Here is an 18,864-nt window from a genome sequence, read left to right on the forward strand (position 1 = left end):
CTCATTCATACAAGTCCAATTAACAGTGTAATTTATTTCTTCTTGATTGATTTTCACACACTGGCAGTTAGATGGTGTGTTAGTACAATTCTTCAATTTATATTGACATTTGCTATGCCCTAGTTGATACACAGTAGTATTTTTATCAGGAATTACGATTGTTTTTTTTGTTTACCTCTAATTGTGATGGTAGTATTACTCCCCGGTACAAATGTACTCTCGTCTGTTCTCCTATAGTAGTATTTCCCTTTACCTGGATATTGGAGTGTTAATCTATACTGTTCAATAGAAAAATTGGCTTTACATACATCTCTAATACTAATGTTAAACTCACTAGTCTCATTATCCCAGTAAAATGGAGTTGTAGTCAGCGGATAGCCTTGCTTACCATGCTCTAGCTGTGCCCCACAAATCCAACAGTTGGTCTTGTTTAGCATAAAGGCAGTTACATTAAGTAAGGAGAAATAATGATTTTGATCAACATGTAAAGCAGAGATTAGTGTTGTAAAAAAAACATGAGAGTAATACCACCTTCATTCTGCAGGTTCTGTGACCTTTTTGCAATGGCTAGCGTGTATCCAGGATTGGAGTTTCACTGCTGTGTGTGTCACTAGTTGTACCTGAAATGGGCCCTCGTATCTGGGTTCAAGCCCTTTTCGTATATGTTTCTTTACCACCACCCAATCTCCTGGGTTTAGAGGTATACTGCTGCCCAGCCATAGTAAATGCAAAATAATGCTGACACTCTATGGTAATAGGAACAGAAAAATATGCATTAGCCAAATCAATAACAAATCATGTACCAACCGGTATACAGTTGGTTGTCCTGGTTCACCTTTTTTTTTTTTTTTTTTAACTGGAAATAGAGGAGTATTTGCAGGTGAAGTACATTTGGCAACTACATCCTTTTCCAGATATCGGTCAAGTTGTAATTGTATCCCTTATATTTGTTGTGGATTCAGGGGATACTGGGGCTTACGTGGAAGGTGAGCTCCTTCCTTTAGTTTGACATGTACAGGTGTCACATTCAACAATCCAGCATCATACCTGTCAATTGCCCATAGAGTTTCAGGTACTTGACTCAAGTCAGGAATGTCAGCTGTATCTACACATTTAGCTAGTAGTATGGCAGCAGAAGCTTGATTTAACACCTCATCAGATAGGGGGGTTGTTACTTTAATTCCATCAGGTGTATACTGAATGCAGGCCTGTATTTGTGACAACACATCCGACCCTAGAAGATTCTCAGGAGTAGATGAGGACACTAAGAGACTAGTAATGATCTCTGTTTGGTTTCCTAATTTCAGTTTAACAGGTTTGGTTTCTTGAAGTGGGCATGGAACTCCACCCAGTCCAATTCCATTAATTATTTTTCCTGTCAGTATACTAGAAGGTATATTTTCTGCTTTTAGAACCGTTTTGGCCGCCCCAGAATCCACCAAACAGTCAAAATTAACATGTGGAAAATTAGAAAAAGTAAGGGGTACAAAAGCATCTTGACTGTTATTACCTTTGAGAGAAACATCAGCATACATAATTTTCTCAAAAGCTTTATTAGACACTGGGTGGCCTTCTTGTCAATATCTACCCAGGTTAGAGGACTCCCTTTGTTCTAGTTCAGGTTCATTTTGAGGTTTAGCTTGATCATTCTTGCAATGTCTGGCACAATGGCCCTTTTTCCGACATCTGTAACACGTCACATTAGGGGGATAATGTTTTCGTGACTTAAAATGTTTTGTATTTTTTTTTTATGACCACTATTTTCAGGTACAAATTTACCATTAGGACCTACATACATTACTCTCTGTGGTCTGGCTTTCTCTTTATCCTCTATATCTCGTTCTATGTTTCTAGCCAAATCCATTATAGAAAAAGACCCCATTGTCCTCCATTCTGGTCCTATCATCTTTATTCTGTCACTCACTTTTTTGTTAAACCCTATCATCAACGCACTTCTAAGGATACCATCAATCACTTCCTCATTTGCATTCTGACAACCTGCAGCAACATGCTCACTCATCCTTTGAAAGAACATATCACATGTCTCATTCGCACCCTGGGTTGTTTGTAATAGACCAGCCCAATCACCTCCCTTGTTTTTAAACTTTAATCATTAGTAAAAGCCTCTCTTTACATCATTAATCTTTTTAACATTTTACTTTAATTATTTTTATCAATTTTATTAAGTGTATTGGGTGTGGCTCCAATGACCACATTATTAGCCACCCAGCAAGTATTTCAATTAATGATTTTTAGCTCACAGTTTATAGATTACCTTTTCTTTTAGAATAAGCAAATATAATATTTTTACGTTTGTTTTTTCATATAAAATTTACCACAGTGCAAAATGACTTTACAATTTTAAGTCAATATTTACCCAAATTATATAGATCAAATTGTTCACGATTTTAAGTCAGAAATAAAAATTTTAGTCTCTATAATTTTAATACATTTTTACACTTTACTGACAAAATATTTTTCTTGCTTCTAAATGTTTCAGTGACTTGTTACCTGAAATTGCCCTTGTGGCAATGTCCCGTCACTTTAAAACATACATCACAAACATCAAAACAAATCATCATACCACCCATATTCATACTGTGTTACTATTATTTCATATTCATCAGTAGTGATGGCCGAACGGTTCGCCCGGCGGTCGTTTCGCGGCGAATTTCCGACATTCGCGGTCCGCACGTTCGAACGCCTTTTTCCGTCGTTCGCCGCGGCGGACTTACGTGTTTAATGTATACAAGAACTTTAACCTTTGGTGACACGTTTATCATGTGATACAGGACAGCCAATTGAGACATGACAGCACATGGACACTTGTACATTCCCCCTAACCTATAAATACACCCGATCCGGTGGCCATTTTACATTCTTTCTTCTGTTAAGATAGGGACAGGTTCCTGTGTGGAGTAGGGAGAGATAAACCACTAGCTATTTGGTACACAAAAGTTCTTTTCAGGACTGGTATAGGTGTTAGGTGTTGATAGGTTTGCTGTGCTGCTGATTCTTGCAGCAGCCTGAGTGTCTTTTGTTAGTTTAGAGAAAGGGAAAGGACGGTGTATGCTACAGGGACAGCCAGATTAGTCTTTCATCATCATCATCATCATCATCATCATTAGCTGTTACTATCAAGGTCCACAAAAGAGCTGTTCCAGTAACCACTAATCGTTCTCTTTTTTTGCCAATTTGTATAGGGACAGGAAGGAAGCAGTGTTGTCAGGCAGTGAGGGTAATTTTAAAGACTTGCTGTTATTATTAGTTCCACAAAGGTTCTTTTCAGGACTGGTATCAGTGGTACAGTAATAGGCTTGTACATGTATAATATTCTTTCTTCCAAATATAGAAAGGATATTATACTTGACTGCTGCCCTTCTGCTGCAGTCTGCTAAACATTCACAACTCACTTGTTCCACAAAAGTTCTTATAAGGACTGGTAACTTGGTATAGGGTGCTACGGTACATAGGCTTGAGTGCGGTACAGTCTGCTGTTCTGTAAGGACCGCTATCGGTCCACAATAGATAGGGTTGACGTGCACCACTGCTGACCGCTGCCCTATACTGCAGCAGTCCTTCAGCGGTATAGGGACTGACGTACAGTCTGCTAATCACTAACACACAACCTGCTTGTTCCACAAAAGTTCTTATAAGGACTGGTAACTTGGTATAGGGTGCTACGGTACATAGGCTTGAGTGCGGTACAGTCTGCTGTTCTGTAAGGACCGCTATCGGTCCACAATAGATAGGGTTGACGTGCACCACTGCTGACCGCTGCCCTATACTGCAGCAGTCCTTCAGCGGTATAGGGACTGACGTACAGTCTGCTAAAAACTAATACACAACCTGCTTGGTCCACAAAAGTTCTTATAAGGACTGGTAACTTGGTATAGGGTGCTACGGTACATAGGCTTGAGTGCGGTACAGTCTGCTGTTCTGTAAGGACCGCTATCGGTCCACAATAGATAGGGTTGACGTGCACCACTGCTGACCGCTCACCTATACTGCAGCAGTCCTTCAGCGGTATAGGGACTGACGTACAGTCTGCTAAACACTAATACACAACCTGCTTGTTCCACAAAAGTTCTTATAAGGACTGGTAACTTGGTATAGGGTGCTACGGTACATAGGCTTGAGTGCGGTACAGTCTGCTGTTCTGTAAGGACCGCTATCGGTCCACAATAGATAGGGTTGACGTGCACCACTGCTGACCGCTCACCTATACTGCAGCAGTCCTTCAGCGGTATAGGGACTGACGTACAGTCTGCTAATCACTAACACACAACCTGCTTGTTCCACAAAAGTTCTTATAAGGACTGGTAACTTGGTATAGGGTGCTACGGTACATAGGCTTGAGTGCGGTACAGTCTGCTGTTCTGTAAGGACCGCTATCGGTCCACAATAGATAGGGTTGACGTGCACCACTGCTGACCGCTCACCTATACTGCAGCAGTCCTTCAGCGGTATAGGGACTGACGTACAGTCTGCTAAACACTAATACACAACCTGCTTGTTCCACAAAAGTTCTTATAAGGACTGGTAACTTGGTATAGGGTGCTACGGTACATAGGCTTGAGTGCGGTACAGTCTGCTGTTCTGTAAGGACCGCTATCGGTCCACAATAGATAGGGTTGACGTGCACCACTGCTGACCGCTCACCTATACTGCAGCAGTCCTTCAGCGGTATAGGGACTGACGTACAGTCTGCTAAAAACTAATACACAACCTGCTTGGTCCACAAAAGTTCTTATAAGGACTGGTAACTTGGTATAGGGTGCTACGGTACATAGGCTTGAGTGCGGTACAGTCTGCTGTTCTGTAAGGACCGCTATCGGTCCACAATAGATAGGGTTGACGTGCACCACTGCTGACCGCTCACCTATACTGCAGCAGTCCTTCAGCGGTATAGGGACTGACGTACAGTCTGCTAAACACTAATACACAACCTGCTTGTTCCACAAAAGTTCTTATAAGGACTGGTAACTTGGTATAGGGTGCTACGGTACATAGGCTTGAGTGCGGTACAGTCTGCTGTTCTGTAAGGACCGCTATCGGTCCACAATAGATAGGGTTGACGTGCACCACTGCTGACCGCTCACCTATACTGCAGCAGTCCTTCAGCGGTATAGGGACTGACGTACAGTCTGCTAATCACTAACACACAACCTGCTTGTTCCACAAAAGTTCTTATAAGGACTGGTAACTTGGTATAGGGTGCTACGGTACATAGGCTTGAGTGCGGTACAGTCTGCTGTTCTGTAAGGACCGCTATCGGTCCACAATAGATAGGGTTGACGTGCACCACTGCTGACCGCTCACCTATACTGCAGCAGTCCTTCAGCGGTATAGGGACTGACGTACAGTCTGCTAAACACTAATACACAACCTGCTTGTTCCACAAAAGTTCTTATAAGGACTGGTAACTTGGTATAGGGTGCTACGGTACATAGGCTTGAGTGCGGTACAGTCTGCTGTTCTGTAAGGACCGCTATCGGTCCACAATAGATAGGGTTGACGTGCACCACTGCTGACCGCTCACCTATACTGCAGCAGTCCTTCAGCGGTATAGGGACTAAGAGTTTTGTCACAGGGTCATTTAAAAAATGACATGCAGAGGAAGAGGCAGGCCCTTCCGCAGGGGTGGTAGGGGTAGGGCAGGAGCAACAGGCTTGAGCCAAAGTGGGAAGTTGCAGAAGGTGCGTTCAATTACTTTAAAGGATGCACCAGACTTGGTTGAGTGGCTCGCTCAGCCTTACTCTTCTGCACCCTCCTCATCCTCTCGATCTGCACCCTCTTCTTCACTCTCTGCTATGTGCACCCCCAAAGACACTACCACCAACAACACGACCACCACCACCACCACCACATACCTTCCGCTTGAGTCACTGGAATTATTTTCCGATCCATATCAAGAGGACATTTCTGATGCGCAGCCACTCTTGGTATTGGATCAGGAAGAGGAGGTAGCAACAAGCGCTACTCAGCAGTCTGACGCCAGTACCCAGATCAGCCCAAGGAGGAGGTTGGTCCCCGGTGTTGCTGCCTACTCCGAGATCTCTACTTATAGCGGTGGGGAAGGTGACGTTGATGATGACGTGTCTAGTGATGTCACGTGGGTGCCCACAAGAGAGGAAGAGGAGGGGAGTTCAGAGGGAGATATGGACCAGCAGATAGGGAGGAGAAGCAGCAATGACTTACATTGCACAGCAGGGACAAAGCAGACTGCAAATGTATCAGGAGCGAGTCATCGACCATGTACGGTCACATCTGGCGCTCCCAGGACACCGGCACATGGCTCCGCAGTGTGGGCTTTTTTTAACGTGTCCGCTGCTGACAATAGCGTTGCCATCTGCAATCTTTGCAGTCAACGCGTTAGTCGCGGTAAGCCCAATACTCACCTAGGGACGACCGCCTTAAGAAGGCACATGAGCAGCCATCACCGAGCCCAGTGGGAGCAACGGAACACACAAAGCCACACTGCAGGCTCTCACCGTCCAGCCTCGTCTTCTACTTCTCCTTCTCCTCTCTCCTCACAATTGTCCTCCACTCCACCTTCCATCACGCCAAGCTCACATTTTTCTGCAAAAAGGCAGGCTTCCGTGGGCCTAATGTTTGAGCGTAAAAAAATGATGATGCCGGATAACCCTCTTGCCCAACGGTTGGCGGCTGGCTTGTCAGAACTCATAGCCCGCCAACTACTGCCATATAAACTGGTGGACTCGGAGGCCTTTCGCAAATTTGTGGCCATTGGAACACCACAATGGAAGGTCCCAGGAAGGAAGTATTTCTCAGAGAAGGGCATCCCAGAGCTATATGGCCATGTTCAGCGGCAAGTGAATGTATCTCTGGCACACAGTGTCGGTGCCAAGATACATCTGACCACAGACACGTGGTCTAGCAAACACGGGCAGGGAAGGTATATCAGTTTTACTGCCCACTGGGTGAACCTTCTGACGGCCGTCAAGCATGTAACCCGTGGCACCCGTGTAGATTTGGTTTTACCGCCACGGATTGCATGCAGGCCTGACTCTTCTTCTCCTCCTCCTACTCCATCCTCCTCCCTCTCCTCCTCAGCTGCCTCCTCCTTTTCCGCTGCTAGCGTCTCTTCCACTGCACCGCCCAAGCTCCCCAGAACCTATTCCACATGCCAGGTGAGACGTTGCCATGCCGTGCTGCGTCTGTTGTGCCTGGAAGCAAAGAGCCACACTGGCCCGGCACTCCTTTCAGCTTTGCGTTCACAGGCAGATGAGTGGCTAACACCGCTCAATTTGACAGTTGGTAAAGTGGTGTGTGACAACGGTGCCAATCTGCTTAGCGCATTGAAACAGGGCAAAATCACGCACGTGCCGTGCATGGCACACGTCTTAAACTTGGTCGTGCAGCGATTCCTTGTCAAATACCCTGGGGTCCAGGACATCTTGCGGCAGGCAAGGAAAATCTCGGCCCATTTCAGAAGATCTTACACGGCCATGGCTCGCCTTGCTGACATTCAGCGGCGACACCATCTGCCGGTCAGACGTCTTATTTGCGATTGCCCGACGCGATGGAACTCAACCTTCTATATGCTTGATAGGCTGCTCCAGCAGAAACGTGCAGTTAACGTCTACCTGTATGAACTCTGCGAAAGAAACGGTTCTGGGGAGCTGGGTTTTTTTTCACCGCGCCAGTGGCTGCTCATGCGCGACACATGCAGACTTCTGCGGCCATTTGAGGAGATCACCAAACTGGTCAGTCGCAGCCATGGCGCCATCAGTGACATGGTACCTTATGCCTTCTTTCTGGAGCGTGCATTGCGTCGTGTCATTGATCAGGCTGTGGAGGAGCAGGAGCGGGAAGATGAGGAAGTCGCAATGCTGGATGAATTCCCAGGGGGGGCTACTCTATCTGAGACAAGTCAACAACAGGAGTCTGATGAGGAGTCAGAGGAGGATGGTGCCGGGGCGGATGAGCAGGAGCAAGAAGAGCATGCTTTAAACCTTTCTGGGATCCCTGTTGTGCGAGGATGGGGAGAGGAGAATGAAGAGGACGACATTATCCTGGATGATGAGCAGGAGCCAGGCCACCACACCGCTTCCACTTTAGTGCAAATGGGGGCCTTCATGCTCCAGTGTTTTAATAGGGACCCCCGTATAAAAAGCATGAGGGTCAAGGACCAGTACTGGGTGGCAACGTACTTAGACCCCCGGTACAAACACAAAATGGCGGAAATGTTACCGCCGTCGCAGAGGGCTGTCAGAATGCAGCACTTCCAGGCCTTGCTTCGAGAAATGCTGCATTCTGCTTTTGCGTGCGCTGGCAGAGGAGCAATTCCCACTCCCAGAGAAGGATTTGCGGGTACCAATCCAACAGCGCCTGCAAGAAGAGGCCGGTTTGAAGATGTGTTGGTGACTTCGGATATGAGGTCATTCTTTCAGCCGACCCATCGACAGGTGTCATCCGGATCCAGCATCAGGGAACGCCTAGACCGTCAGGTGTCCGACTACATTGGGTTAACGGCCGATGTGGACGCTCTGAGGAGTGATGAACCCCTAGACTACTGGGTGGGCAGGCTTGACCTCTGGCCAGAGCTTGCCCAATTTGCAATCGAACTGTTGGCTTGCCCCTCATCCAGTGTCCTGTCCGAAAGGACGTTCAGCGCAGCAGGGGGGATTGTGACCGATAAGCGTACTCGCCTAGCTCACCACAGTGTTAACTACCTCACATTTCTAAAAATGAATGAGGCATGGATCTCGGAGGAATTCAACACATGTGACCAGTAGACCATGTATATGTCTATAAACTATTTTTTTAATCAAGCACACAGACCTTCTTAATTCATTTGGCTCACTTCCTTGACCCAAAAAAGCACACCGTACTATATGCCCCTACCCTCCTCTTTGAAGAGGTTGAGCGGTGTCATATTTCTACTGGGGCTGCTTATGATATCCCTGTGCTGTGCTGACTTCCTCCTGGGGGTTCTTATTATGAAGGGATCACACTATCCCTGTGCTGTGCTGACTTCCTCCTGGGGGTTCTTATTATGAGGGGATCACACCATCCCTGTGCTGTGCTGACTTCCTCCTGGGGCTGCTTACGGTGCTGCTGTCAGTGCTGTATGTCACGGTGCTGCTGTCAGCGCTGTATGTCACGGTGCTGCTGTCAGCGCTGTATGTCACGGTGCTGCTGTCAGCGCTGTATGTCACGGTGCTGCTGTCAGCGCTGTATGTCACGGTGCTGCTGTCAGCGCTGTATGTCACGGTGCTGCTGTCAGCGCTGTATGTCACGGTGCTGCTGTCAGCGCTGTATGTCACGGTGCTGCTGTCAGCGCTGTATGTCACGGTGCTGCTGTCAGCGCTGTATGTCACGGTGCTGCTGTCAGCGCTGTATGTCACGGTGCTGCTGTCAGCGCTGTATGTCACGGTGCTGCTGTCAGTGCTCTGTATTACGGTGCTGCTGTCAGATGCCTCTATCACGGTGCATGTGTCATTCCGGTATGTCACGCTGCTGGTGATCATCTCCTGCACCCTCTTCTTTGCCTACCCTGGTCCCTGACCTTCCCTCTCCTCCATTGCCTTCATTAGCTCCATAGTCCTGAATTGTTAGAACAATTTCCCAAATAAAATAAAAATGCTTGTAGTTATCGATCCCAAATTCACCTCATACATGTATTATGTCATTGTCCAGATGGTGGGACTACGTTTTACCCCCTAATAATTACCACGTGGCCGCAAATTCGACATGAAGGTTTGCAAAGTTCGCCTCCCATTGAAGTCAATGGGGCCCGCGGCGAACGGTCGGTTTCGCGAACGTTTGGGTCCGTTCGCATTTCGCGTTCGCGAAACGTCCCGTCGGAAGTTCGTCCATCACTATTCATCAGTCCCTAACCTCAAGGAGCTTACAATCCTAAGGTCCCTAACTCACATTCATACATACACTAGGGACAATTTAGACAGTATACAATTAACCTACCAGCATTTCCCCGGAGTATGGGAAGAGACTGGAGTACCCGGAGGAAACCCATGCAGGCACAAGGAGAACACGCAAACTCCATGTAGGTAAAGTTGTGGTTTGAATCAACTGTTTTGCTGATACAGAACTTTGGGCATGTTAATACAACTAACATGACATAACAATCCATGGATCTCACACACATATATACAGCAAACATAACTCCCACACTTAACCAACTACACCCTGTAGACAAAAATATTATACAGGACAATAAGTTTCTTTCATTTCCTCTCTTCTTCTTTTTTTTTTTTTTTTCAACACTTTTTTAAGCCTTTTAGTGGTACAAAACCCCTTTGTGCTTTTGTTGCATTCCTTGAGGGACTCAGCCACTCCTGTTCCCAAGGTGAATCTTTGGCAATCCAGGAGAAGCTCCCGGTGGGATCACACAGACCCCAATCTGGGGTGTACTCGGTGGTACAATTCCCCATCTCACACGGTGGTGAGACTTCCTCAAGAATTCATCTATTATTAAATCCAATGGTCACACAGACACAATTTTACTTAATAATAGCAGGAACTGTATATCTGGCCTCCAATCCTGGCCAAGGATCTGTACCAGACTATACACTGTACTAATCAGTCACACAGACCGACAGGCACACAACTGAGGGGGGGGGGGGGGGGTGTTAGTCACAGAAGCTGCTAAAAAAAAAAAAAAAAAGAAGGCAACACACTCCTTTGTAAAAAGGAAACACTTATATGCAAGATACATGGCAGCACATATGACAGGCACACAACTGAATAGGGTCACACAGACAGATTAAAACAGTTCACAAATGTAACAAGCACTCCTTTAGACAAGCCACTCATGCAGGACACACAGCATCACATATTCCAACAAATGGGGCAGTACAGTAACAAAAACATGTCAATAGGAGAAAAATCTAGAGTATAGAATCTGATAGTTCTGCTTCCCTAAAGACTTCCACATCAGTTAATAGGCACTGTGCAGAATACAATTAACCTACCAGCATTTCCCCGGAGTATGGGAAGAGACTGGAGTACCCGGAGGAAACCCATGCAGGTACAAGGAGAACACGCAAACTCCATGTAGGTAAAGTTGTGGTTTGAATCAACTGTTTTGCTGATACAGAACTTTGGGCATGTTAATACAACTAACATGACATAACAATCCATGGATCTCACACACATATATACAACAAACATAACTCCCACACTTAACCAACTACACCCTGTAGACAAAAATATTATGCAGGACAATAAGTTTCTTTCATTTCCTCTCTTCTTTTTTTTTTTTTTTCAACACTTTTTTTAGCCTTTTAGTGGTACAAAACCCCTGTGTGCTTTTGTTGCATTCCTTGAGGGACTCAGCCACTCCTGTTCCCAAGGTGAATCTTTGGCAATCCAGGAGAAGCTCCCAGTGGGATCACACAGACCCCAATCTGGGGTGTACTCGGTGGTACAATTCCCCATCTCACACGGTGGTGAGACTTCCTCAAGAATTCATCTATTATTAAATCCAATGGTCACACAGACACAATTTTACTTAATAATAGCAGGAATTGTATATCTGGCCTCCAATCCTGGCCAAGGATCTGTACCAGACTATACACTGTACTAATCAGTCACACAGACCGACAGGCACACAACTGAGGGGGGGGGGGGGGGTGTTAGTCACAGAAGCTGCTAAAAAAAAAAAAAAAGAAGGCAGAAAGATCTAGAGTATAGAATCTTATAGTTCTGCTTCCCTAAAGACTTCCACATCAGTTTATAGGCACTGTGCAGAATAGGAGAGATAGTACATCTGCTCATGGTGTAGTTTTATGGAGAACTACGCAGACGCGAAACGAAAAATAGAATTTCATTCAAAACTGGTACTATGGTTTCTGTAAGTCGGTGTCATGTAGAAGTACTCTTTCCAAGAACCTTGACTGTTGAATTTTGTTATGTTTCTTTTTACTTTCCATACTATCTGTACTTATTACTGTCCTTGCAAGTGTGTGTTCTGTGTGAATGACTTGCCCTATTTCAGGTGCAATGTGTGCTTAGCTAGGATTTTCGAGAAGAGGAGGAGCTAGGAGCGCCACTGAAGAACCCCAGAAGAGGAGGATCAGGGTCACTCTGTGCAAAACCCTTGCACAGAGGAGGTAAGTGTGACGAAAAAACAAACCTTTACAACCCCTTTAATAAATATTTAAAGCAGGGGTTGAAATCTACCAGACTCCAATCTGCCAATCATCTTGATATGGTTTTGGCTAAGGCCTAGCTTAGCTGCTTCAGTAGCTTCTCCAGGTATAAAGGAATCGGTGGAAATATGCTTGTCAATGAGACCATTTGCAGCTAAACTTTAAAAAAAAAAAAAAACATTAAATTAAAATATGACCAAGGAGTACCATCTGCATGTGCTGGAAATGAGACAGAGGGGGACTTGGCTGCCAACTACCAAGATACCAATGCAACATGACTAATAACTACTACCACGTGGATGAAGGCTTAACCATTTACATTTAGGCCTGGCTCACACCTATATGTTTTTTGGTACTTTTTGCAGAAAACACACTACAGTTCATTTAACATGGCTTCCTATGGGACAAGTTCATATCAATGCTTTTCTCAGCCGATGCCTTTTTGGAAAGGGTCACATACTTTTTTAAATGCCAAACGGTGCTTTTTTGCTTTTTTAAAGAAAATTAACGTTTTGCATTTTTTTATTTGCCCAACAACAAATTGGCCAAAAAAAGCATAACAAATGCAAAACACAAATCGTGCCAAAAGCATTGTAAAATCACGCATGCAAAAATGCACAGCAAAAAGCACTGTAGAAACAGATCAAAAGCAAACTGCATAGGTATGAACTGAGCCTTAAGCCCCATACACACTATTAGATTTTCTGCAGGTTTTGGTCTTCAGATTTACCAAAACCATAGAATATGAGGTCAGACCTTAAAAGTTTCAATTTGCAATCAGGCAGGCCCTTGCACTACACGGTTTTGGTAAATCTGAAGACAAAAATCTACAGAAAATTTAATAGTGTGCATGGGGTCTTTCTCAACCAGTCTGTTTATTTGCACAAAATATATTGATAGTGTTATCTCTTAAGCCTCGTACACACAATCAGATTTTCAAATGAACGTTTGTATGTTTTTTGTTGCATGCTAGTCTCATGTTGAAGAGTTTACTCACCATATGAAAATTCTCACACGACAGAATTCAACTTCAGAAGTGACGTAATGTGTTGAATAGTTTTGTATGTATTCTTTAGTTTCTGATCATGCGTAGTCTTGCTCTTATGATTTTTTTCGGAGCGAAAACCGTACTAATTAAACGAGAATTGGACGTTGTGTTCACATCCGACAAAAAAATTATAGTCTGCACATCCAGCTTTTGTCGTACGAAAAATTAGAATCGGCTGTCGAAAGCACCGTACTAATGATCTGAAAATCGACAGATCGTTCGACGGACGAAAATTTACTGAGGTTTTTGATGTTGTCATTTTTTTCCACAATTCTTTGCAAAATGAAGATTTTTTTTTCCCACAAAATTGTAATTTTAAAATGTTATTTCTCTCACACGGCATGTGTATACCACAAATGATGCCCCAAAACATTCTGCTGCTCCTTCTAAATATAACAATACCGCATGTGTTTTTCACAGCCTAGCCACTTAGAGAGGCCCAACATGCAGGGAGCACCGTCAGGTGTTCTAGGAGCATAAATTACATATCTAACTTGTTGACTACCTATTACACTTTTGAAGGCCCTGGAGCACCAGGACAATGACACGTGACACTGACGTGGCACTGATGACAGATGGCACTGATACATTGCACTGATGACACGTGACACTGATGTGGCACTGATGACACATGGCACTAATACGTGGCACTGATGACACGTGACACTGATGACAGATGGCACTAATATGTGGCACTGATGACCCATGGCACTGATGACAGATGGCACTGATACATGGCACTGATGACATGTGGCACTAATAGGTGCCACTGATGACAGATGACAGTAATACGTGGCACTGATGACAGATGGCACTAATACGTGGCACTGATGACACATGACACTGATGACAGATGGCACTAATACGTGGCACTGATGACACGTGACACTGATAACAGATGGCACGTGACACTGACAGGTGGCACTGATGACAGATGGCACTGATACGTGGCACTGATGACACATGACACTGATGACAGATGGCACTAATAAGTGGCACTGATGACACGTGACACTGATGTGGCACTGATGACAGATGGCACTAATAGGTGGCACTGGGGACAGGTGGCACCGACAGGTACTGTGGGCACTTTATTTTCCCTTTTTTTACTTACACTCACAAGCTGCAGCCGTTCGCTCTCCCTCCTCACACACTGTCTCTGTGTGAGGAGGGAGAGCCGGCAATGAGAGATGATCTCATATGTTTACATTTGAGATCATCTCTCATTGGACACTCAGATCGAGTGCTAAATGGCTGCTGTGATTGGCCATTTAGCACGATCTGTGATTGGCTGTGTCCAAGGGAATTTCCCCGATGCACGCCCGCAGCGGCGCGCAGAGGGGAAGAAAACAAGAGGACATCCAGGGACGCCCTCCCGGCAATTGGAGTCCACGCTGTAGCTGTCTTTTGGCTATAGCGCGGACGCCTAGTGGTTAAATTATGTTTTTAGATAATTTCCCCTGTCAGCTAGTTTAGACTGAGATGCTATTTTTGTATAGGAATTGTGTCATGTGATGATTTCCTCCCTCCCTCTTTTGTCTTTAAGTTGTGCAATATTCTTTGTCCAAAATTTGTATAAAGATGTGATTCTTACCATTAAAACCAAGAATTCATTCAATGACTCTCTTGTCTGAATTGAATGCTTCCGGAGCTCTAAAATAATTCTGATTGTCCAGATCTAAGTAGATTTAACCCCTTCAGTGGTGGGAGCGGTGGGATGCGATGTTCATCTAAAGGTATGTAGACTGCGTTGTTGACACTGTTCTCCTTGCCTTGGCTCTGACAATATTGCATCCTTGTATAGTGCAAAATTGCAAACTGCCGTGTTTTTGGCAAGCACATTAAGGCAGAAAGTCTTTGGTACACTAATAGTGCAAAATTTTAGAGAGGTTATTAGTAAACTGCTGTGCTTTTGGGAAGCACATTAACTACCTCAATACAGTGCACTTACACCCCCTTCCTGTCCAGACCAATTTTCAGCTTTCAGCGCTCTCACATAGGGATGAGCTTCGAGTTCGAGTCAAACTCATGTTCGACTCGAACACTGCCTGTTCGCCTGTTCAGCGAACAGTGAACAATTTGAGGTGTTCGCTGCAAATTCGAAAAGCCGGAACACCCTGTACAAGTCTATGGGAGAAATCTAAAGTGCTAATTTTAAAGGCCTGTGAAGGGGCGCATGTTTCCTGTGCTTAGAACTGTCCCTGCACAAAGTGTAATTTCTGCAGAAAAAAAATTCATTTAAAATCTCTGTGGAGACTTCTGTCTCCGTGAAGACAGAAGATGGATGGATGCGCTGCGCTGGATAAGATCAGCCATCGCTGGACCCCGGAGAGATGATCATCTGTCACTGGATAGCAAGAGTGGATTTCTACCGCTGGAATCTTTTTTAATTTTTTTTATTTTTAATAAAGGAATTTTTCAAAAGTGTGTTTGTCTTAGCCCTTGTACACACGATCGGAGATTCCGACCACCAAATCCGTCGGAATTATTCAGACGGATTAATTCCGGACAAGGTCCGGAAGTGATGTTGCATACACACGGTCGGAGCAAATTGTCGTATTTTCCGGTTGCCAAGAACGCGGTGACGTAAGCCACGTACGACGGGACTAGAAAAGGGAAGTTCAGCACCACGTCCGGCACCCTTTGGGCTCCTTCTGCTGATCTCGTGTCTATCGCATGTTAGTAGACGTTTGGTGAGAGACGATTCACGCTTTTCAGATTAGTGATTCAGATCGCTACTGCTCTTCAGTTTCTGCTTGTCTTTGCATATCTGATAATCAGTGCGTGTAGTCAGAAAGTATTTGTTTCTCATTGTGGACATATCTTGGTATAGTACGCTTTGATTTGCATTGCTTATTGTCTGCTTGCTTCTGCTATTCAGTTCGTTCTTTCAGGCATTGCTGTTTTTCGGTGCTTTCTGTTGTCTGTTCTGACCAGCCGACCGTTTTCAAACCATGTTTCGTCTACGTACTCGTCGTAGAGTTTGTGCTGTGCAGGGGCTTCGTGTTGGGGTTCTTACTTTGACACAAGCCCGGTCCATGAACAGGGAGGGGAGGCGTTTGTGGACCAAGAATTGGTTGCGCCAGCGTGACCAGTTCTCCCACATGCCTTTGCTCCGTGAGATCCGGGAGAATAATCCTGATGATTTCAGGAATTATCTCCGGATGACGGACCCCGTTTTTCACCGTCTGTTGGCTTTGTTGACCCCTTATATCACCAGGCAGGATACCTGCATGCGGCAAGCCATCACTCCGGAACAGAGGCTCATTGCCACGTTGCGCTACTTGGCGACTGGGAGAAGCCTTCAGGACCTCAAGTTCTCCACAGGCATCTCCCCCCATGCTCTGGGGATCATTATTCCAGAGACCTGTTCTGCCATCATTCAGGTCCTGCAGAAGGACTATATGAAGGTAAGTTTTATCCTTAAACATCACATTCTATGTATTTCATGATTGCTAATGTCTTGCATTTCTTTCTTCATTCCTATGCTCTAATTCATATACTCTGCCCCTTTGTCCTCATGCATATTTGCCTCACTAACTTCCCCACCATGCTCTTCTTGGCCCATAAAACTATAGTCTAGTCACTTACCAATATCTTTTGTCAGCTCCATAGTATTGCTTTCCCCTAAACACCCCCTAAAATGTCTACAAATGTTATGTGTGTGTTTCAATTCATGCAGAGTGACTTTTTTTTTTTTTTGGTTGTGCCAAACTCATTAGGAACCCCCCTCCCCGCAACTGCTAGCTCAGCTGATAGCAATCCTCTATCTGCTGACTTTACCAAACCCAATACACACTCTACCTACCTTTTTGATGGTCACATTTATGGATGAATTCACCAAAGCATGTAGTGCAAGGGCCTGCCTCAATACTTTCAAATGCTATCATTTTTTTATTATTTTGCCCTATTATTATCTTGATATGTAATAGCAGAATGTCAAAATGTGCTTACATTTTGTTTTAATTTTGGTATTATGACACTTCTTACCTATCCGGTGGGCTGTCAATAGTGTAACTAAGGAGGGGCTTCCCAAAGTATCACACATTATTTAGGCATTCAGCTCTTAATCAAGTGGAGAGGGTTACCTGTCCAAAACATCCCCCCTCATTTTTTAGCAAGGGCCCATCAGATGGGGGGATGAGGGGTGGTGGAGGGATGGGGGGGGGGGATGACTCTGATAAGGGGACCTTATACTTTACGCTTTAAATACTCAGTTCCCAAAATGTTATCCTGATCTTGGCCAAAAATGTTGGTGTCTAATCTGCTTGCAATGTTGTTTTTTAAAATTACTAATTTTTGGTCTTGTTTCACTCCACAGTGTCCTTCAACACCACAGGAATGGCAGACTGTGGCCTTCCACTTTACCAGTCGTTGGGACTTTCCCAATTGTGGAGGTGATTGTAGATGGGAAGCACGTCCGCATCATTCCACCACCCAACTCGGGGTCGTACTATTTTAACTACAAGGGGTTTCATAGTATCATGATGTTGGCGGTGGTGTCTGCGACATATGAGTTTTTGTATGTGAACGTGGGGCAAAATGGACGGATGTCAGATGGTGGAGTGTTCTCACGGACGGAGATCTACTGGCATCTCCAGAGTGGCAGTCTGGGCTTGCCACCCCCAGAGGAGAATCAGGAAGGACTCCCATTCGTCTTCATCGTGGATGAGGCGTTTGCCCTGGCAAACCATCTGATGCAGCCTTTCCCGATGAGGACCCTCACCCCGGACCAGAGTATTTTTAATTTCCGCCTGTCCAGAGCCCGAAGAGTGGTGGAGAACACCTTTGGAATACTGGCCAGCCGGTTCCGCCTTTTTTTAACGCCTATCCACATGGCGGAATACAAACTAAATCACATAGTGCTGGCGTGCTGTGTTCTGCACAATTTCCTAAAAAGACATTCTGCAAACTATGCAGTCTCAGTTGCCCAAGAAGCAGACTTGCTGGAAAATGAGAACCTCACGGGCCTTGAAGTTACTCGTCCTGGCTTGGCTCCCCAAAGCGCCCGTGAGGTTAGAACCCAATACATGGACTACTTTGTGGGTAGGGGGGCCATTGATATGCCAGACAATGTCTGAGCGGCATTTTAGGAATAAATTTTGCTTTTAAACTCCAAGATTTGTTTTCATTTACTGCTTGGCTTGGTTTTAGGTGTCTCCTAGGTAAATTTATGTTTTTTCTTGTTGTGCCTTTTTCACCAACAGTGCAAACCCAAGTTCTGAGTGAGATGAGGGGACAGTCTCTTCTTCAGATAAGCTTATTGTGTTGTGGGTCTGCTACACACACACCTTGTTTTTGGTAACTAATGTATGTAGTGCATTACTGACCAAAATCGTGCTCATTTTCAGCACCATGGCAATAAAATGGCATGATTGTGAAAATTAACACATCACTGTGTGTGTTTTTTTACTAAAGGCACTTCCACTATGCACTACAAGTGCACTGCAAAAGTACACCTGAAACTGCACTTGGAGTGCAAAGTGGAGTTACCTTTAGTAAATAACACCCATTCTCACCAAAAAAAACTATTTTACTCCAAATACATCTTTTGCCCATATAAAAAGGAAGCCACACATTGTTGATAATTTAACTTTTTAATCCAAGCACATTCACATGTGCGTTTAGAAAAGGGATTTACAACAAGCCAACAAATTGGGTGTATCAAAAACAGTC

Source organism: Lithobates pipiens, unplaced genomic scaffold (genome assembly GCF_037356315.1).
Source record: "Lithobates pipiens isolate NorthernLeopardFrog02 unplaced genomic scaffold, aLitPip1_a1.2 Scaffold_23, whole genome shotgun sequence".
Lineage (NCBI taxonomy): Eukaryota > Metazoa > Chordata > Amphibia > Anura > Ranidae > Lithobates > Lithobates pipiens.